Below are 19,188 nucleotides of genomic sequence, written 5' to 3' on the forward strand. Positions count from 1 at the left end.
AGAATAATGTAGTTGACCATAAATAATGACGTTATTAGAACATTAGTGGCTCGGCTACTTGACTGAAACTTTTTAATGTTGGCAGCGAATTGTGTTAATAATGGAAATAATTGCATATTATTCCGCCAGAAGGGCGTAGTTGTTAATGGAGGCAATCCAAATATGGAGAAAACCTGGCTACTGGAAGGGTAACTACATTTAAAGTGGATTTTGGAGGTGTAACAAAGCAAAAGCCTTGTAGGTCGGAAGTCTACTTGAAAACTGTGGAATTTTCTTTAAAAAAAATTAAATTACAGATGTTCTTCCGCAAAAACACCATCGGAAGGATATCTAAGAACTGAAATCCTTTTCATATGTCTTTTGCGACGGTAGACTTTTAGCAGGCCTTTTATGAAAAAGTAACATCAGATGGGTAATTGAAACATTTTCAAAGGTAAAAGGCCTCCGAAGTCGATGTGTGAATCAAATTTCAATTACAAAAAAAAAAACACACATGTCCTTGTAAGCCAAAATTTGTAATGGCCTATAAATAATATCTTATTCTCTGAAATAAAAACCTACAGAAAGAATTCCCTAGGCGACCTTAATGTTGTCTTTTTATTGATGATTTCTGTACGTGTACGTGAATTTTCTGTATCAAATTAAAGCATTTTCAGATATTTCAATATCTGCTGCATACTTTTAGGCAATCGAAGTTATATCAGCTGATTCGTTAATAATTTGATAAAAGGCCAATGAAATAATATCAGATGGGCAATTGAAAGAGTTTTAAAGGCATAAGGCCAGCTGCTTTACAATGGTGCTCTCTTAGGCCCAGCTACTCTACGGTAGTAGCTTTTGAGGTGAGCTTCTCTGCAGGGTGAGATAAAAAACTGCAACAAAGTCAACCACCATAATTTTTTTTTAATTTTAGTGAATGAAAGCAAAAAATGTCGGAAATACCATCAGATTTTAGAATAAGTCTAGATTTGTTCGAATTGGTCACCTTTGTGCACGAATTATGGCCTTCAAACGGCCAATGAAACCGCCACACGCTGCTGGAATGTTGCTCTGCGGTATTTTGGCACATTCCCCGCGAAGCGCTTGCTTGAGGTGATCGACAATTTGATATCTTTTAGTGCCCACCTTGCTTTCCAAAATACTCCAGACCCAATAATCTAACGGATTGGTATCCGGAGATTTTGGTGGCCATTGTGCGCTGGAAATGAGGCGAGGAACCTCATTTTGTAACCATTCTTAGGTGGCGCGTGCTGAGTGCGATGGTGCTGAGTAAAGTTGAAGTCTGCGGCTAAAATGTTTGCGTGCCCAAGGCTTTAATACACCCTCCAGAATATTTTCGCGATAATATTCGGCATTTTTTTTGATGCCACCCTCGCTTAATACGAGCGGAGAGCGATCATCGGCTGTTATGGCTACCCACACTATCACCTTGGCCGGCGCTTGAGTTCTGGTAGCCAACCGAAGATGCACATTTTCAGCTGACCTCTTTGGCAAGTAAACACGATCATTTTGTTTGTTTACAAACTACTGGACAACGAATGTTTTCTCATCGGAGAAAACCAAATTCGGCAGTACACCACTTTCAACAAACGAAGCTACTCTTTAGCTCTTTTGAGTCTATTCTGTCTTTCTGCTGCGGTGTAAGTTCTTGCACTTTTTGGAATTTCAATGACTTTACCCCGAACTCATTTTTTCAATATTTGCTGAATGGAATATTGCGATATGTTCAAACTCACGAGCCGACCCATTTTTCGGCCACTGCAACGCGGGTTTCGATCAAGTCGTTTCTTTACTTTTCGAACAATTTCTGCTGATGTTGCTGTTTTTTTTTTTCGTCCACTTCCTTGACGTCGGGCTACGCTGCCAGTTTCACGGAAACGAGCGATGGTACGAGCCACAAAAGATTTATTTAGATTTAAATCCTGAAGTGCTCTAACAATAGCCACTTGTGGGTTACCAGCCAAATATAAAGAAATCACACTATCACGCTTGAATTCCATCACGAATAACTTTTTTTTCTGGAAAATTCTCAGCAAAATGCTTTTGTACGCTTGTAAACAATATAAGGAGCTGGCACTGGAATAATTTTAACAGCTTTCGGAGGAGTGGCTTAGAAATGACAGCAGTCTGAAGTTGGTTGCAGTTTTTTTAATAATATAATATAATTATTTGTATTAATTCCCAAAATTATGCCTCCCAATTTTCGATATTATCTGCTGTTTTGAAAGTATAACAGCAAATAATAGCCGAATTTAAAAGAAAGGCTCGATTATATAATTTGATGCCACCGTTATTGATTTGAATTGGACGTTTGGTTTTTTGTCTTCTTCAATGGCCTAGAGATAATTCCCCGTTGCGATTGTCTCCAACATAAAAGATTACGACAATAGGTAGCTCATAACCTCTAGCCATATCAGCCATTAATTGAATCATTTGCAATCAAATAAAACTGTTTTGCTTTGAGGTGTTATTTTGCCCATTTGATTTGTTTTCAAATGATTTCAATCGGCTTTTTGTTTTCGAAACGTTTGATGAATTAAAACTTAACTATTTTACATAAATCAATATGCATAACAGGGGGCTTTGCAGCTTAGAAAATGTTAAAGGGGGCTGGAAGGGGAGGGGTTTTGTGATGTTATTCATTGAAATGTTTATTGTTATTGTTTTAATGAAAGTGCCATAAATAATTGAATACTCTTTGTAGAGAAAAAAAAAATAAAAACATTGCAACTTGTCTCATTCAGGAACATGAATATTTATTTCATTTCCCCTCACAAAAGACATTCATATTTTGATTCAATATTTCTGCCCACTTTCTCTGGGAAATATAAAAATGTTCAAATAAATTTTAATTATGAGTATTTGGCAAAATATTGAAATACATTTCTAAGGAATGGATTTTTTCCCCGATATGTGGGAGGGGGTGTAATGCAGGCAAAAATGCGCAATAAGCTAATGTTGGAAAATAAAATACCGACAAAGGAAGAAAAAGGAAAAATTTGCCACCCACAATGAATAAATGAAAATGCATTTTTGGGTGAATTTTTTTTCGATTTTTTTTGGGGGAAGACAGAATGAAGAGCAAAGTCATCAAATCATTTATTTTTAATTCCATTTTATTTTATACTCTACACCATAAGGTATAACAGGCAAAAGGGAACGAGATAGACCCATAGTTCCTTTTGATGATCTGCATAGAATCATATTCTGAGTCGATTTATGCATGTCCGTCCGTCTGTCCGTCTATCCATGTATTTTTGTGAACAAAGAACAGTTCGCATTTATTACCCGATCCAGATGACATTTTGCACAAATCCTTTGTTTGGCCCAAGAACGAATTGGAGACAATCGGTAAAAATTTAGATATAGCTCCCATATATATCTTCGTCCGATTTGCCTTTTATTGTGCACCAAACGTGTAATATCAGCCCGAATAGTATGGAATTTTGCACATACAACCAAATTAGGCGTGAAAATAAGTATGGCAAATTTGATCGAAATCGGTTAAGATATAGCTATAGCTCTCATATATATTGTTCATCCGATTTGTTATATTTGTTACCCACAGCAGTAATATGCACTCTGTAACAACAATTGTTGGGGAAATATATCAAATACAGCTCAGAAATACTTTTGCTAAATTTTATGGAGATCGGTTCAGATTTGGATAAAGCTCCCATATATAACTTCGTCCGATTTGCCTTTTATTGTGCACCAAACGTGTAATATCAGCCCGAATAGTATGGAATTTTGCACATGCAACCAAATTAGGCCTGAAAATAAGTATGCCAAATTTGAGCGAAATCGGTTAAGATATAGCTATAGCTCTCATATATATTGTTCATCCGATTTCTTATTTTAGTCCTCCGTAGCCGTAGTATGCACTCTGTAACAACAATATTTGGGGAAATATATCAAATACAGCTAAGAAATACCTTTGCTAATTTTTATCGAGATCGGTCCGGATTTGGATATATCTCCCATATATAACTTCGTCCGATTTGCCTTTTATTGTGCCACCAAACGTGTAATATCAGCCCGAATAGTATGGAATTTTGCACATACAACCAAATTAGGCCTGAAAATAAGTATGTCAAATTTGATCGAAATCGGTTCAGATATAGCTATAGCTCTCATATATATTGTTCATCCGATTTGTTATTATAGTCTTCCGCAGCCCTTATATGCACTCTGTAACAACAATATTTGGGGAAATATATCAAATACAGCTCAGAAATACCTTTGCTAAATTTTATCAAGATCGGGTCGGATTTGGATATATTTCCCATACATAACTTCGTCCGATTTACCTTTTATTGTGCACCAAACGTATAATATTTACCCAAATGGGATGAAATTTAGCACTTACGACCGAATTGAGTCTAGAAGCTAGTATGTCAAAGTTGGTGAACATCGGTTCAGATATATAGCTATAGCTCCCTATATTGTTCATCCGATTTGTTTTATTTGTTACCCACAGCCGTAATATGCATTCCGTAACAACGATATTCAGGGAAATATATGAAATACAGCTCAGAAATATCTTTGTCAAATTTTATAAAGATCGGTTCGGATTTGGATATAGCTCCCATATATATTAAATGAGCAATACAAGTCCGAATTTAAAAGATACAAATGCTTCGGCATATTTAGTCTTTTGAACTTTAAATTATAATTATATTCATAGCGTGTTCCATTGAATTCTCCCATAAAAACCTTTAATTGTTATGTGGAGCTCTACTAAATTAGCAATGTAGTGTAGGGTAAGACTTTCTTTACTGTTTGTTTTTTTTTTTAATTTATTTATTTATTCATTTTTTTTTTTTTTTTTTTTTTTTGTTGGGGAAGACAGTTTGAAGAGCAAAGTCATCAAATAATTTCCTTTTAATTCCATTTAATTTCTTTCTATTTATTTCCTCTTTTTTCATTTATTTATGCTTTACAATTTTCTTCTTGACGCCTTTTTCGAAATCAAATCACAAAATCCACCACAATTTTGTTTACTCATGTTTATTATTTTTACACAAATACACACATTTCGTATATTTTTGGCAAAGACACTCTGCCGCTGCTGCAATGCATAAAATAAAAATCTAAATTTAAATTTTAAAATAAAAATTTAAGGAAAATGCATCAACACCAGGCGGTCATGCTCTTCATCATCATCGTCTTTATTACGAAAGATGACCATCATGGCGGCGACATTTTCGAGTCATGTAGAAATGACAATTGCCAAATTAGTCACAATTTCCCGCAGAGTGAGTAAAGTGTGTAAATTAAGAAACACACACACACACACTCACGCTGTGAAATATAATATAAAAATTAACCAAAAAAAAAAATAAACAACAATGTGGTCACCAAGCCAATGGAATATTCTTAGACCACACACGCGTATTAAAATTAGAAAAAATGATGATTTTCTAAATTAAAAAAAAAAAAAATAGGCCTTCACTGCATTTTGCAGGCCGGGTTCCAAAACAATAAATTATTTTAATATGACAAATTTCTAAAATAAATGCATGGAAAAAAAGCTAGATGGAAAAATATTCATTTTTGAAGATTTAAAGGACTGAAAGCCAGTTGGAAATTGTATATGCGAATTATATGCATTATTGTAATTTGGTTGGTTTTAACTCCGGTTTTATATCTTCGATGCCAAGGTGAGCAAGACAACAAATTGTAAGACACTGAAAGACCAAACACACCATTACAATTAGAGGTGGATTTTGAGAGAGAGAGGGAGAGGGAGAGAGTTTTCTAGGCAAAGGAGATAAAATTAGCGCAAACAAAGTTAAAGACAGAAAAAAAAAAACAGAAAATAAGTTATCTTTGGTTTATGTCTTTGCTCGTTCACTGTTAAAGAGCGAGGAAAGACAAAGCTATGTTTTATTATTCTAAATAAGCTCGATATTTAAAACAACACATTATTATACCCTCAACCATACGGCTAGAGGGGGTATATGTCATTTGGTACGGCCAAAACGTGCCTCATCGAAATAATGGTTTTAGACCCTGGGTCCCTTAAAACAAACCCGTTTCAGGACATTTGGAGTCGATCTAGCGATGGCCGTCCGTCTGTCTGGCTGGTACGCACGATAACTCTCGAAGGGAGTATCCGATTTTGTTCAAACTTGGTATATGGTAACATTATTATCAAACTTAGATCGAGTTCGGAGATGAGCAATATTGGCCCACTCCTTCTGGTACGTCCCACACAAATGTCGAAATTTACAAAAAAAAATGTACAGAAAGATGAAGCATAATCCGATTCTGCTCCAACTTTGCAAATCCAAATATTTGCATCAGTGCTAGGTCAGGTGCGAAAATTGACAATATCGGTACACTCCATCAAGTACCTTCCCCTCAAAGGGTCAAATTTTTAATAATTGTAACTCTTACAAAATGTGATGTAAGCGTCCGATTGTCTTCAAATTACACACATCACAATATTTTTATTAACCCAAGGTCTGGTGTAAAGATTTAATATATCGGTCCACTCCTTCTGGTACCTCCCCCACAAAGAGTGAAATTTTTGAACATCCATGAAGCTCATAAAATACGAAATTAACGTCCGATTCCATTCAGACTTAGCACATCTCAACATTTCCATCAACAAAAGATCTGTTAAAAAGATGGAATGTATCGGTCCTCTCCTTCTGGAACCTCCCCCACAAAAGGGTCAAAATTTTGAATAACCAAAACGATCATAAAATTCGAAATAAGCATCCGGTTCTCTTCATATTTCACACATCCCATTTTTTCTAGATCTGCTGTAAATATTGGATATATCGATCCACTCCTTCTAGTAAATCCCCCACAAAGGGTCAAAATTTTGAACATCCATGAAGCTCATATAATACGAAATTAACGTCCGATTCCATTCAGACATCTCAATATTTCCATAAACACAAGATCTGTTATAAAGATGTTAGAGATCGGGCCATTCCCTCTGGTGCCACCCCCACAAAGGGTCAACATTTTGAATAACCAAAATAATCATAAAATCCCAAAAAAGCATTCGATTCTCTTCCACTCCTTCTGGTACCTCACCCACAAAGGGACATAATTTCCAATATTTATAGCTGTCATAACTGGCGATTTAGACTTTTGACGTTTTCTGGAACCTATAGTAGAATTTCTTATAGTAGAATAATTTTGTATGATATCTAATTTTGTATGAGATCTAACAAGCCCCTTTCTGACTCACTTGAGGGTAAAAATGTTCGACCGGAATAATCCTCGTATTTGTATCGCTAATATGGCAAAGGCACTATAATGCTAAAATGCACGGATTCCAAGGAATCTTAGTACGAAAATTTTATAAAATGTGGCAGAGATGGGAAGTTGCATCCTCTGTCTAGGTTTATTTTGGGATGCTAATTTTAAAATGTTTTTTTTTTCTTTCTGTTAATTCTTATTTATTTATTTTTTTATTTATTTATTATTATTTTTATTTATTTTTTTTTTTTTTTTTTTGTAAAAAATACAATGCCTACATTATTTCGAATTTCGACAGATGTTAAAATTGAAATATGAAAATAGTTTGGTTTGTGTCACTGCTAAGTGAGTGGATAGATGAAACTATAAACCATTGGGGTACTCAAGCATCCACTGGGGTCGCTCTGCAATAATAATAATTGTAATATTTTTTTAATGATTAAAAAAACTTAGAGAAATTAGACAAATTAAACTAGGCACCCTCCATTTGTAGGAGAATGTGAGAGAGTTTGCTCAACAATGAAGTGAGATGAGCGTAAGTTGTGGTTATGGGATAAATATAGGAATTTAGTTTTGGCATGTATGAAGAGTGTACATATTTTGTTTGAAAAAAGTGAATTTATAACTGCCAACTATAGAATGGGCATGGAATCATGAAAAAAAGTTCATAAAATAATGTTTTCTACATATTTTGTTATTATCTATTGCTCATTATTTCATATTTAGCCAGCTTATCGAAATTAATTTATGGCTTCCCCATTAAACACAGGTGCCAAATGGTAGCACCTAATTCACTCAACAACTAATTGAATAGTTTGCAAATTATAATAAATTATATTAATGCCCCGAGAGGTGTTGCTATTTTTTTTTTTTTTCGTAGAATACGTTTCTATTTGATTTAAGTCGATACGTTTCTTTGTGAAACGTTTGATGAATTGAAAACTAATCTATTTAACATAAATCACAGTGAAAAAATAGTAGCCAATAAAATGAACGATTATATAAAGGTGATTTTCGTATGAAAAAAAAAAAAAATATTGACCGCTTTATATGCAAATTAACTAATGAAAGCCATCGATGAGAGAGCATTTTGATGGCAAATTTAGTGTTAAGAGGAAAATTATTGAAAACATTTTTTTATTGCAAATTATTGATTAATCAAAATTGTATTTTATTTACAAAAAAATCAAGTTTCGATCTAAGGTTTATTAATTGTACATTTATGGGCTTAAAGACAGTCAGACATTTAGAAGAAAAAGACAAAAATATTATTTTCTTAAAATTTACCCAATTCTACCAGAAGGGTTTCGCAGATATATATCATGTTCACAACTGATCTTGTGTTACCAAAAATGTTTGTATGTGAAAAAAATATGAAGGGAGTTGGACCCCTATTTTGCTTTCTTGGAGCGGTTTGTTTTTTGAACCACCTGTGGGGAAGTACCGGAAGAAATGGTCCGACCTCTACCACTTTTATAAAAGATTTTGTGTTGATAGAAATATTGAGATGTACCAAGTCTGAATATAAGCCGATGTTAATTTCGTGTTTTATGAGTCTCACGGATATTCAAAATTTTGACACTCTGTGTGGGAGTTACCAGAAGGAGTGCGCCGATATATCCCATCTTCAAGGCAGATCTTTTGTTAGTAGAAATAATGGGTTGTGTGAAATATGAAGAGAACCAGATACTTATTTCAGGTTTTATGATCGTTTTGGCTAGTCAAAACGTTGACACCTTTGTGGGGGAGGTACCAGAAGAAATGTTCGGATCTTCATCATCTTTTTAACAGATTTTGTGTTGGTGGAGATATTGACATGCATCAAGTCTGAATAGAATCGGATGTTAATTTCGAGTTTTATGAGCTTCATGGATATTCAAAATGTTGACCCCTTGTGAGGGAGGTACCAGAAGGAGTGGACCTATTTATTCCATTTTCAGTCCGGACCTTGGGATAATAAAAATATTGTGACGCATGTAATTTGAAGACAATTGGACACTTACATAACATTTTATAAGAGTTATTATTATTCAAAATTTTGACCCTTTGTGGGGAAGGTATTTAATGGAGAGAACCGATACTGTCCATTTTCGCACTTAACTTAGAACTGACTTAAATTTTTGGGTATGCAAAATTGGAGAAAAATCGGATTATCCTTTCTCTTTCTATGCAGGTAAACATTATTTTGAAAATTTCGAACTTTTGAGGGAGGGGGCGAGATACCAGAAGAAGTAGACCGATATTGCCCATTTTCGAACTCGATCTAAGTTTGATAATAATATTATGATGTACCATGTTTGGACCAAATCAGATACTCCCTTCGAGAGTTATTGTGCGCACCAGCCAGACGGACGGACATCACTAGATCGGCTCCAAATTTTCCAGACCAAACAACAGAACTCAGCACTATCGCACTCAGTTTGCGCTACCCAAGGATGATTACAAAATGAGGTTCCTCGCTTCATTTCCAGCAAACAATGGCCACCAAAATCTCCGGATACCAATCCGTTTTACTATTGTGTCTGGAGTATTTTGGAAAGCAAGGTTGTCACTAATATATACCAAAGGGTCGATCACCTCCAGCAAACACTTCGCCGGGAATGGGGCAAAATACCGCAGAGCAACATTCGGTCAGGGTGTGACGGTTTCATTGGCCATAGACCATAATTCGAGCCAAAGTTGACCAAGGACCAACAGATCAATAAACGTAAATTTTTGAAGAACTATCAGGACCACCAAACGTGGATTTTTAAAGGAAGCTTTTCGAGGACTCTCAGGATCACCAAACGTGGATTTTTAAAGGAAGTCTTTCAAGGACTATCAGGAACACCAGAGGTAGATTTTTAAAATAAGTTTTTTCAAGGACTATCGGACCAGTTAACTTGGGGTTTTTTAAGAATATTTTTTTAGAACCAATATGCCAATAATCTTAGACTTTTTAGAATATTTTCCTGAGGACCATCAGGGCTATAAACCTGTTTTTCCAAGGACCAACACACCAATAATTATTTATTTTTTAAGAATATCTTTCAGAGGATCATTAGTGCTATAAAAATGGTTCTCGGAAAAATATCCTTAAAAATCCTCTTTTATAGCGATGATGGACCTTGAAAAAATATTCTCTTTCGAAAAAATATCCTTAAAAATCCACGTTTATAGCTCTAATGGCCTTTATGTAAAAAGGTAAAAACTATGGCGATTGACTTTGTTGCAGTTTTTTTTTATCTCACCTTGTATATATACCCTCTCTAGCCATATGGCTGAGGGTAAAAAAATTGTAGATCCTAGCATTAGCAAGTGTGGGTATTTATTCAGCAAGTCTATCAGTCATTCCTGTTTTCGAATATTTATTTATTATTTTTCAAGGACTATCAGGATCACCAAATGTGGATTTTTAAAGGAAGTTTTTCAAGGACTATCTGGACCACCAGAGGTAGATTTTTAAAATAAGTTTTTTAAGGACTATCGGACCAGTTAACTTGGGATTTTTTAAGAATATTTTTTTAGAACCAATATGCCAATGATCTAGGAATTTTTGGAATATTTTCCTAAGAACCATCAGGCTATAAACCTGTATTTTTAAAGAATATTTTTCCAAGGTCCCACACACCAATAATTATTTATTTTTTTTAGGATATCTCTCAGAGGATCATTTGTGCTATAAAAATGGTCCTTGGGAAAAATATCCTTAAAAATCCTCTTTTATAGCTATGATGGACCTTGAAAAAATATTCTCTTTGGAAAAAATATCCTTAAAAATCCACGTTTATAGCTCAAATGGTCCTTAAAAAATATCCTTAAAAATCAACTAAACTTATTCTAAAATTTGATGCTATTTCCGACATTTTTTGCTTTCATTCAATAAAATTTAAAAAAAAAATGTAAAAATTATGCCGTTTGACTTTGTTGCAGTTTTTTTATCTCACCTTGTATATATACTCTCTCTTGCCATATGGCTGAGGGTAAAAAGTAATTGTAGATCCTGGCATGGGCAATTCTGGGTATTCATTCCGCCAGTCTATCAGTCATTCCAATTTTCGAATATTTATTTATTCTTTTTTTTATACATTTGTTTATCATTTGCCCCAATGGCGTAATTAAAACCCGTTTGCCCTGCTGAGCTGGCCAATAAAATGTTTAGCTCCAAATTGCCCACCTCTTAATGACAGACATTTTCTCACGAGTGTATAAACCAATTAGAAATCAACTGTAGTTAATATTGAAAATATCATTAAATATTCAATGTTATGGCCAAACCATAACAATTCTATCAAAATTAAACATTAAGAACTCAGCAGGACATTTGAACACATAATTAGCGGAAGCATTATGGCCAAAAAAAAATTAAAATAATTTTCAATAAAAAATTGGAGCAAGTTTATTTTAAAATTGCAACATTTTGGCAATTTGACCAACAATTGTTTTGATAATTTAAAAAAAAAATGGAACAATTTAATTTTAAAATTGGAACATTTTGGCAATTTGGTTAAAAAAATAGATAATTTTCAATAAAAAATTGGAATATATTCATTTTAATATTTGGAACATTTTGCCAATTTCGGCATTGATTTTTTGCACTTTCGATTTCTTTTTCCCTACCGAGAAAAGGAATTTCACTTTTATTTTCATTATTGGCGAAAACAAAGCAGCAGGTGTTCGAAAAATGTGTTCCTGGTAAAATTTTAAATCTTTAGTTGTGTGCTGCTGGTGTCGATCATTTCATCCATCCATCTTATTTTCCTTCGGCTACCAGCCATGTCCAGTGATGGTGACCCAATTAAATTTTTTAAAGAAATTGTTTTTTCTTCTTTGAATTTAAAAAATATGTGCCATTAACTTTCGTGTCCAAACATCAGATATAAGTTACCTGGTTGGTGTTGGCTACCAACTCTTTTCGCAACAGAGGCCAACAGGTTCCAAGTGCGTTTTTGTTTTTTTTTTTTTTTTTGTTTTTGCAATGTGTTGCAACACATCACAACAAGAACCTGTCACAACCATAAAAGACAGCGAAGTCGTCTTCAGCTTGGTTGGCTAACTGGCTGTATCATTTTTATTTTTATTTTTTTTTTGTGCAAAATACACGCATGACAATACCAACCTCCAGTGGGTTGTTTGTTTGGTTGTAAGTTGGCCTCAAACTGTTAATATTGTAAAAAGTCTAACGACCGATTGACCACAAAAACACAAGCGCTTATTCTTCATCATCGGCAGTTCCACTTTACAAGTGGCACTTCCATGGCAAACACAACAGGTTTGATGTGAAAATTTTCCCCGATTTTGAATGATATTAACATCCGTCAAATCCGGCTTTTCCAAGTGGCAACCTATTTACATGTGAAGAGATGTTCGCAGACACCCCAACAGATTTTCACACAAATCCTATTAAGAATTATGACTCTTTTCTGGGGAAATTAGAATTTTAAGCAAAGAGAGGGAGAAAGAGAGAGAAAGAGAGACAGCTAAACAAATTAAATAAATCTTAATTTTTTTTTTTTGAGAGTCAGTCAAACACTCACTCAGGGTTGCGAAACCAAAGAGCTAAAACTTTCAGGACAAGTAAAAAATGTCCCTCGAAAAATTAAAAAAAAAAAAACCTTTAAAACCTAGTTTTTGTGGTCATAAAATGTATAGAGAGAGTATATATCCTGGATATCCCCAACACCAGCTACGTGATCCATAGTTTTTCTAAATTTTATAGCATTTGTATGTGCCTGTGATAAAAAAAATGTCAGGTCAATCCGAGCATAGCCCCTAAACTCAATTTATGGCTTGTTTTACCTCCAGCAATATGGCTAATTTCATACGGTCAAAATGTGTCTCATCGAAATAACTTTTTTTGACGCTAAGTCTCTTTGGACCAAATTCGATCCAGAACATTTGGAGTCGATCTGGTGATGTCCGTCCATCCCTCTGTATGCTGGTGCGCAATGTAACTCTCGAAAGGAGTATACAATTGGCCCCAAACATGGTACATAATAATTTTATTATCAAACTTAGATCGAGTTCGGAGATCGGTCCACTCCTGCTTCAAAAAAAGTCGAAATTTTCATAAAAAAAAAAAAATACTGCACAGAGAGAGAGCGAGGATGATCCGATTTTACTCCATCTTTGCAAATCCAAATATTTGAATCAGTGCTAGATCAGGTGTAAAAATGGACAATATCGGCCCACTTACATTCCTTCTAGTACCTCACCCACTAAAGGTCAAACTTTTGAATAACCAAAACGATTCTAAAATCATAAAAAAATTGTTAAAACGAACATAAATTGCCTCTTCCTCCGAAATACTTCCGAAAAATATATTTTTTTCGAATTTTGTTTTTCTCCCATAACTGAAGCTTTCAAAACAAATGTTCCCTTCCAAATAAGGACTGTGTGAATTCATTTAAACAAATCGATTAAAAATCGCATTTTAAGGAAATTTCTAATAAAGTTTCGACAAAAAAAAACAAAAACGAAAATACAGTTGTTGTGTTTTGTTTTCAATATGATTTTTTTTGTTTTCGAATTCATGGGTGCTGTTTTTTTTGAAAAACAACACTTCCTATAAATAAAACTGCGTTCATTGTGTGTAAATTTATGAAAACACACAGCAACAACAACAACAAAGAGTTCATATCACCATTAGGTGGTCTTACCTTTTGTGTCTGACGGGCGAGTTATTAGAACAACATTGAGGCGAATTGCTTAATTTGTAAGCGGACTGCTATACGCGGGGCAAATAGACGCCAGTTGTATGATGCTGAAATGAAGCAGTAAAAACAATAACATATAATTAAATAGAAAATTTAAAAAAAATAATTTTTATTGGAATAATATGAGTTTAAAAAAAAATTGGTGCATGGGGTGCTTAGAACCATGGACAACATTTATCTCGGCCAAATTTTTATTATTGGAGACAAGTGTCCTTCGAGAAATTTTTAAGAAATTAAGAAAATTTTAAACCTTCAATGAAAAAAATTAAATTTTTAATGCAACACCTATTGACCCGTACAAAAACCTTTACAAGCTCCCTGAAAAAAAAAATCTAAAAAAATCCTTTCAAAAAATAATTGTAAATAATTTCTATATTCCTTGCGAAAATCTTTTCATCGAAAAAAAAGTTTTTGCAAAAATCATAAAAAAAATCCTTTAACAACCAAACCCCCCTCCCCCCAAACAAAAATTATTTCAAAATCTTTTCAAGTAATTTATTGAAATTTACGTTATAGAAACACACTTCGACAATCCTTAAAAAACGTTGAAAAATCGTTCGATAGTCCTGGCAGAAACTTGTAAAAATTCCATCCTGCAAAAATCCTTCCTAAAAATTATTCTAAAATCCTTCGAAAAATCCTTATAATTAAATTATTAAAAAAACGTATTTCAATGATACCAGTTTCCAATACTTCCAAAAAATGAAAAATCTGTTCAAAAATCGTTGGACAACTTTTGATAGTTCTCTAAAAATAATTGCAGAAAAATCCAGCAGATTATGACGTTTTAAAAGTTTACATCGCAAAGTTTTAAGGTCCCTAAAAAATCACTATAAAGATACCATAAAAATCCTTCTAAAAAATCATTGTAAATAGATATAAATTGTCGATAGACCTTGTGAAAATATTTAAAAAAAAAAAAAACATTGAAAATTCTTTCATCAAAAATACTTCTTGTAAAAATTTACAAAAAAAAAAAAATTCCCACCCAAAAATGATTTGAAAATCTTTCGAAAAATCCTTTTAAAACCCTTGCAAGTTCCAATTATTGTAAAATACTTCAATGAAACATACTTCGCTAGTCCTTAAAAAATCATTGAAAAATCCTTCGATAGTCCTGGCAAAAATTTGTAAAATATCTTTTCCAATCGTCTAAAAAAAACATTGAAAAATCCTTCAATATTTCATGGGAAAAAATCTTTAAAAAATCCTTCAAAAATCGTTGAATAATCCTTCAATAGTCCTCAAAAAATTATTACACTGTGCAATACCAAAAATAATTACAGGGAAAACCCAAAATTTATTTGAAAATACGTTTAAAGCCCTTTCAAGTAAATTATTGAAAAACATTTCTCTTCGCTGGTCTATAAAAAATGCATAGGAAAATCCTGCGATAGTCCTTGCAAAAATTTAGAAAATTTCAACCCTTCGAATATTCCTTAAAAAATCCATTCACAATTACTCCATTCCAATTGGACTATCGGTTGAAGACAAACATTCATAACAAGAAAAATCCAGCCGATTATGAAATAGAGCTAAGAATAGAAGACATGTGTATCGGCTTTTTGAAAGTTTACATCGCAAAGTAACTTAAAAATAGAGGGGTACAAGTTCCCTTTCTTTCACACATTTTGGAATTTTCGAATTTCGATTCTTTGGAATCCGTGCATTTTAGGTACATAGTGTCTATGGAAATATTGCAGATAAAAACACGAGGATTATTTCGATGGAAAATTTTAACCCACATGCAATCCAAAAAATGGGTATTTTCGGCCCTTTTTTGAAAATATGGTTAAAACTCCTCTTTAAACGAGATAGTAGCAACTCAAAATATTCTATAAAATTATTTGTCATGGAATTCTACTACAGGTCGTTGAAGTCATCAAAAGCCTATATCTTATCTCAACGCCAAGAATTCATTTATATTAAAAAAACATTTTAGTTTTAAAGCCATATTGAGTTTATGCAAAAATCTCCAACAAGGCATCACTTTAGAAGAATGACGTCAGAGACAAAAATATTCCTCATCAAATTTCACCAAAAGTCACCGAAGAAAAAAAATCTCTATTTCCATTGCATATATTAGAAATATTTGCACAATGATCCCAAAAAAAAGAACCAAAAATATTTCCTAATTTTTTTGATAAAATTTTTCGGACTTTTTTCGTGTTTATACCTGAAAGTAGTGTAAAAGTTCGTTTTAGGCAGAAAGTATCAAAATGGGAAATATTCTACACAAAATTTCACCCTAAGTCTCAAAATAAACCATATATCTAGTTACAATAGTCTTTATGAAAATTACAATCGAAATGTGTGTACTAAAAATAAAAATTATGTTTTTACTTTTTTTAATGTTAATTCAGACGTTTCCAATACATACCAAAATCTCCCGTAATACATAATTTTTTTGGGAAAAGTGTCAAATTAAGAATTATTCTAGATCAAATTTCATTATGAGTCTCTTAACAAAAGAAATTTCTATATTCAATATATGGCATGAAAAAATATCATCAATCTTTATTAATATCCCACAAATCATCATTTTAGAAGGATGAAGTCAAAGACAAAAAATATTCTTCATGAAATTTTATCATTAATCACCAAAGAAAAGAAATTCTTTTTCCACTACATATCAAAATAAATTGCCTCAATATTTCCACAAAAAAAAAAAGAAAATATTTCTTTTTTTTTATAAATTTTTCCTGTGACTTTTTTCGATTTGAGACTTGAAAGTAGTATACAATTTCATTTCAGGCAGAATGTGTCAAAAGAAGAAATATTCTACACAATATTCTTTGGAAGGACTATCAAAGTAGTTTTTTTTTTAATTTTTGATTGAGGAAAATTAATTAATTTATTTATTTTTTTTTTTTTATTTATTTTTTTTTTTTTTGTTTTTTGAAGGGCTATTAAAATCCAATATATATTCATAATATTTCTATGGCTTATATTTTTTATTGAAAAAAAAAAGAAAAACTCTTCTAAAATATCCGCTCGTGTTTGTTGGAATCCTAACCGCCCCGAATTGACGTCACTCTTAATGGTCTGTTTATGTTGGCATGTGGGGGGACCCATCATAATTGCCAACAAGTGGTCCATACTTGTTTGCAATTATCTATCTAGACATTCGACATCGAACATCGGTGAAGATAAATAAATGCACTTAGAAGACGACGTGTGTTGTGTGTGTGTGTATGTGGGGGGGTGGGGGTAATAGAAACCCAAAAATTATAGTTTTGACAGAATTTTGGCAAAATATTTCGAACATGTGTTTGCCAGACATGATTCGGTTTGGGGACAAATGTTTTGTGTCAAAAAAAATTGTTTTCGAAAGTGGTCCACTTTGGCAAAGGGTTTTCGGTAGGGGAAGGGAGGGAGGATTGCTCCTCAAATGTGCAGTTGAAATTGATATGGGGCTGAAGCAAACCATGCCATTAGTTGAGGGCTGTTTGTCTGGCGGATAAAATTAGAATTTCACCTTTGTACTTCTCAGGTGCCCTATGGCAAGTAATCACACCCACATTTTTCTGTTGTTGATGTTGTTGTCATTCTGCTTAGTTGTCTTGTCACACTAATTCATCCGTTAGTCAATGCATACAAATTAGAGCACCCACCAGCAGCACCAACCAGTCAAACAGACCGCAATGTCAATTTGTGGTGACGCAATTTCAGAATATCACCCCGTTTGTTGTCTACACCACAGAGAGGGAGAGAGAGGTAGGGGGTTAGGGGAATGACAAAGTGCGGTGACAGATCGTCAAGCAGCAGCGTCTATGTTGAAATACCCGTCTGTTTACTGGGGCAAAGTGAATTTGCGGTTTACGTATTCCGAGAATTCACCATCAAATCATGAAATGATGTTACCGGTTAGCTGGGCTAGGCATTAGCCCTCCCTTAGGCGGGGAGGAGGTGGATCAGTCACTTATTAAGGAGAGGTTTAGTTGTTGTTGTTGTTTTCCATTTACAAATAATGTGTAACAAGTTGTTGACAGTTAATTTGTTGCCAATAAAATGCCAAGCGACCGACAAAACAGTAGCAACAGCAACGATGCGTCTCAAGCCTTGTCTCGTTCATTGGTTGGTTTGTCAAACAAGTTCGGTGGTGGTGGTCTGGTGAGATAATATTTTCGGGGAACATTATTTGTTGGCATGGTTGCTCTAAGGTTTCTTCTTACCACATTTACATGTAGATCAACTGCTTTGACATGATTTTTGACAGGTTTCTTGCAACATTTTGAATGACAAACGAAACGGTATCAAAAAAAGAACACTCATTGGAGTATGTTTGACGAACAGGTCACCAAGACAATTTTGAAAATGAACAGTATTTTTTCGAAAAAGTTTTTAAACATATTTTATTTTTGTCGAAAAAGTGTGTTTTTTTTGCTAAAAATCCAAAGAACCAAAAATTGAAACTCTCTTGGAGTTTTGAACTACAAACCCAGACTGGCTATTGAACTGTGAAGTTTACCCTATTTTTTATGGTACATATTAAGAACACAAATTTCTTCTGTTCAGAGACTCACAATGAAATTTGATCTAGAATAATTCCCCCTTTGACATTTTCCCCAGAAAATGAAGTCTAAAGGAAGATATTGACTCAGATTAGAAACGTGTTAAATTAACAGTACAAAAAAGCAAACCCATCATTTTTACTTTTTGTACATAATTTTTGAATGTAATTTCCATAGAAACTAATTTACCTAGCCATATGGTTTATTCTGAGATTTATAGTGAAATTTTGTGTAGAATATTTCTACCTTTGACATCTTCCACCTAAAACGAAATTTTATGTTATTTTTAAGCAACAAATCGAAAAAAGTCCGAGGAAAATTTTTCAAAAAAAAAAATAATTTTCTGTTTTTTTTTTTTTTTTTGAAACATTGAGGCAAACATTTTTCTGATATATAGTGGAATTACAGATTTCTTTTCTTTAGAGCTATTTAGTGAAATTTGATAAGGAACATTTTTGTCTTTGACGTCATCCTCCAAAAATTATGCTTTGTTGGTTAGTTTGTCATAAACTTACGCAAAGTACGAATTCAATCCTAAATCATCGTTTTTATTAATAAAATTTGATTAAATTTTATTCATTTAAAATATTAATTATACAAATTTCTTTTGTTCAGAGACGCACAGTGAAATATGATCTATAATAATTCCCCCTTTGACACTTTTCCCAAGAAATGTAGTATAATGGAAGATTTTGACTTGGAATGAAAACATTTCATATTAACAGAAAAAACAAGTAATGACAAATTTTCACTTTAAG

At 33.3% G+C, this 19,188-nt stretch overlaps 3 protein-coding genes across 4 annotated transcripts in view; 2 read left to right on the forward strand and 1 right to left on the reverse strand.

The window, feature by feature from the left end:
- Positions 1 to 19,188, forward strand: part of LOC101900142 (circadian clock-controlled protein daywake) — a 396,529-nt gene that overhangs the window by 168,433 nt on the left and 208,908 nt on the right. The gene's annotated exons all lie outside the window — the stretch shown is intronic.
- The window catches only part of LOC101898208 (protein piccolo), a 64,302-nt gene that overhangs the window by 11,490 nt on the left and 33,624 nt on the right, over positions 1 to 19,188 (forward strand). The window lies entirely within an intron of this gene.
- The window catches only part of LOC101898032 (DNA fragmentation factor subunit beta), a 53,968-nt gene continuing 48,639 nt past the window's right edge, over positions 13,860 to 19,188 (reverse strand). The window contains exon 5 of the mRNA XM_020038091.2: positions 13,860 to 13,963. The gene's annotated coding sequence lies outside the window, so the exon portion shown is untranslated. The remainder of the gene's footprint in view (positions 13,964 to 19,188) is intronic.

Source organism: Musca domestica, unplaced genomic scaffold (genome assembly GCF_030504385.1).
Source record: "Musca domestica strain aabys unplaced genomic scaffold, Musca_domestica.polishedcontigs.V.1.1 32, whole genome shotgun sequence".
Lineage (NCBI taxonomy): Eukaryota > Metazoa > Arthropoda > Insecta > Diptera > Muscidae > Musca > Musca domestica.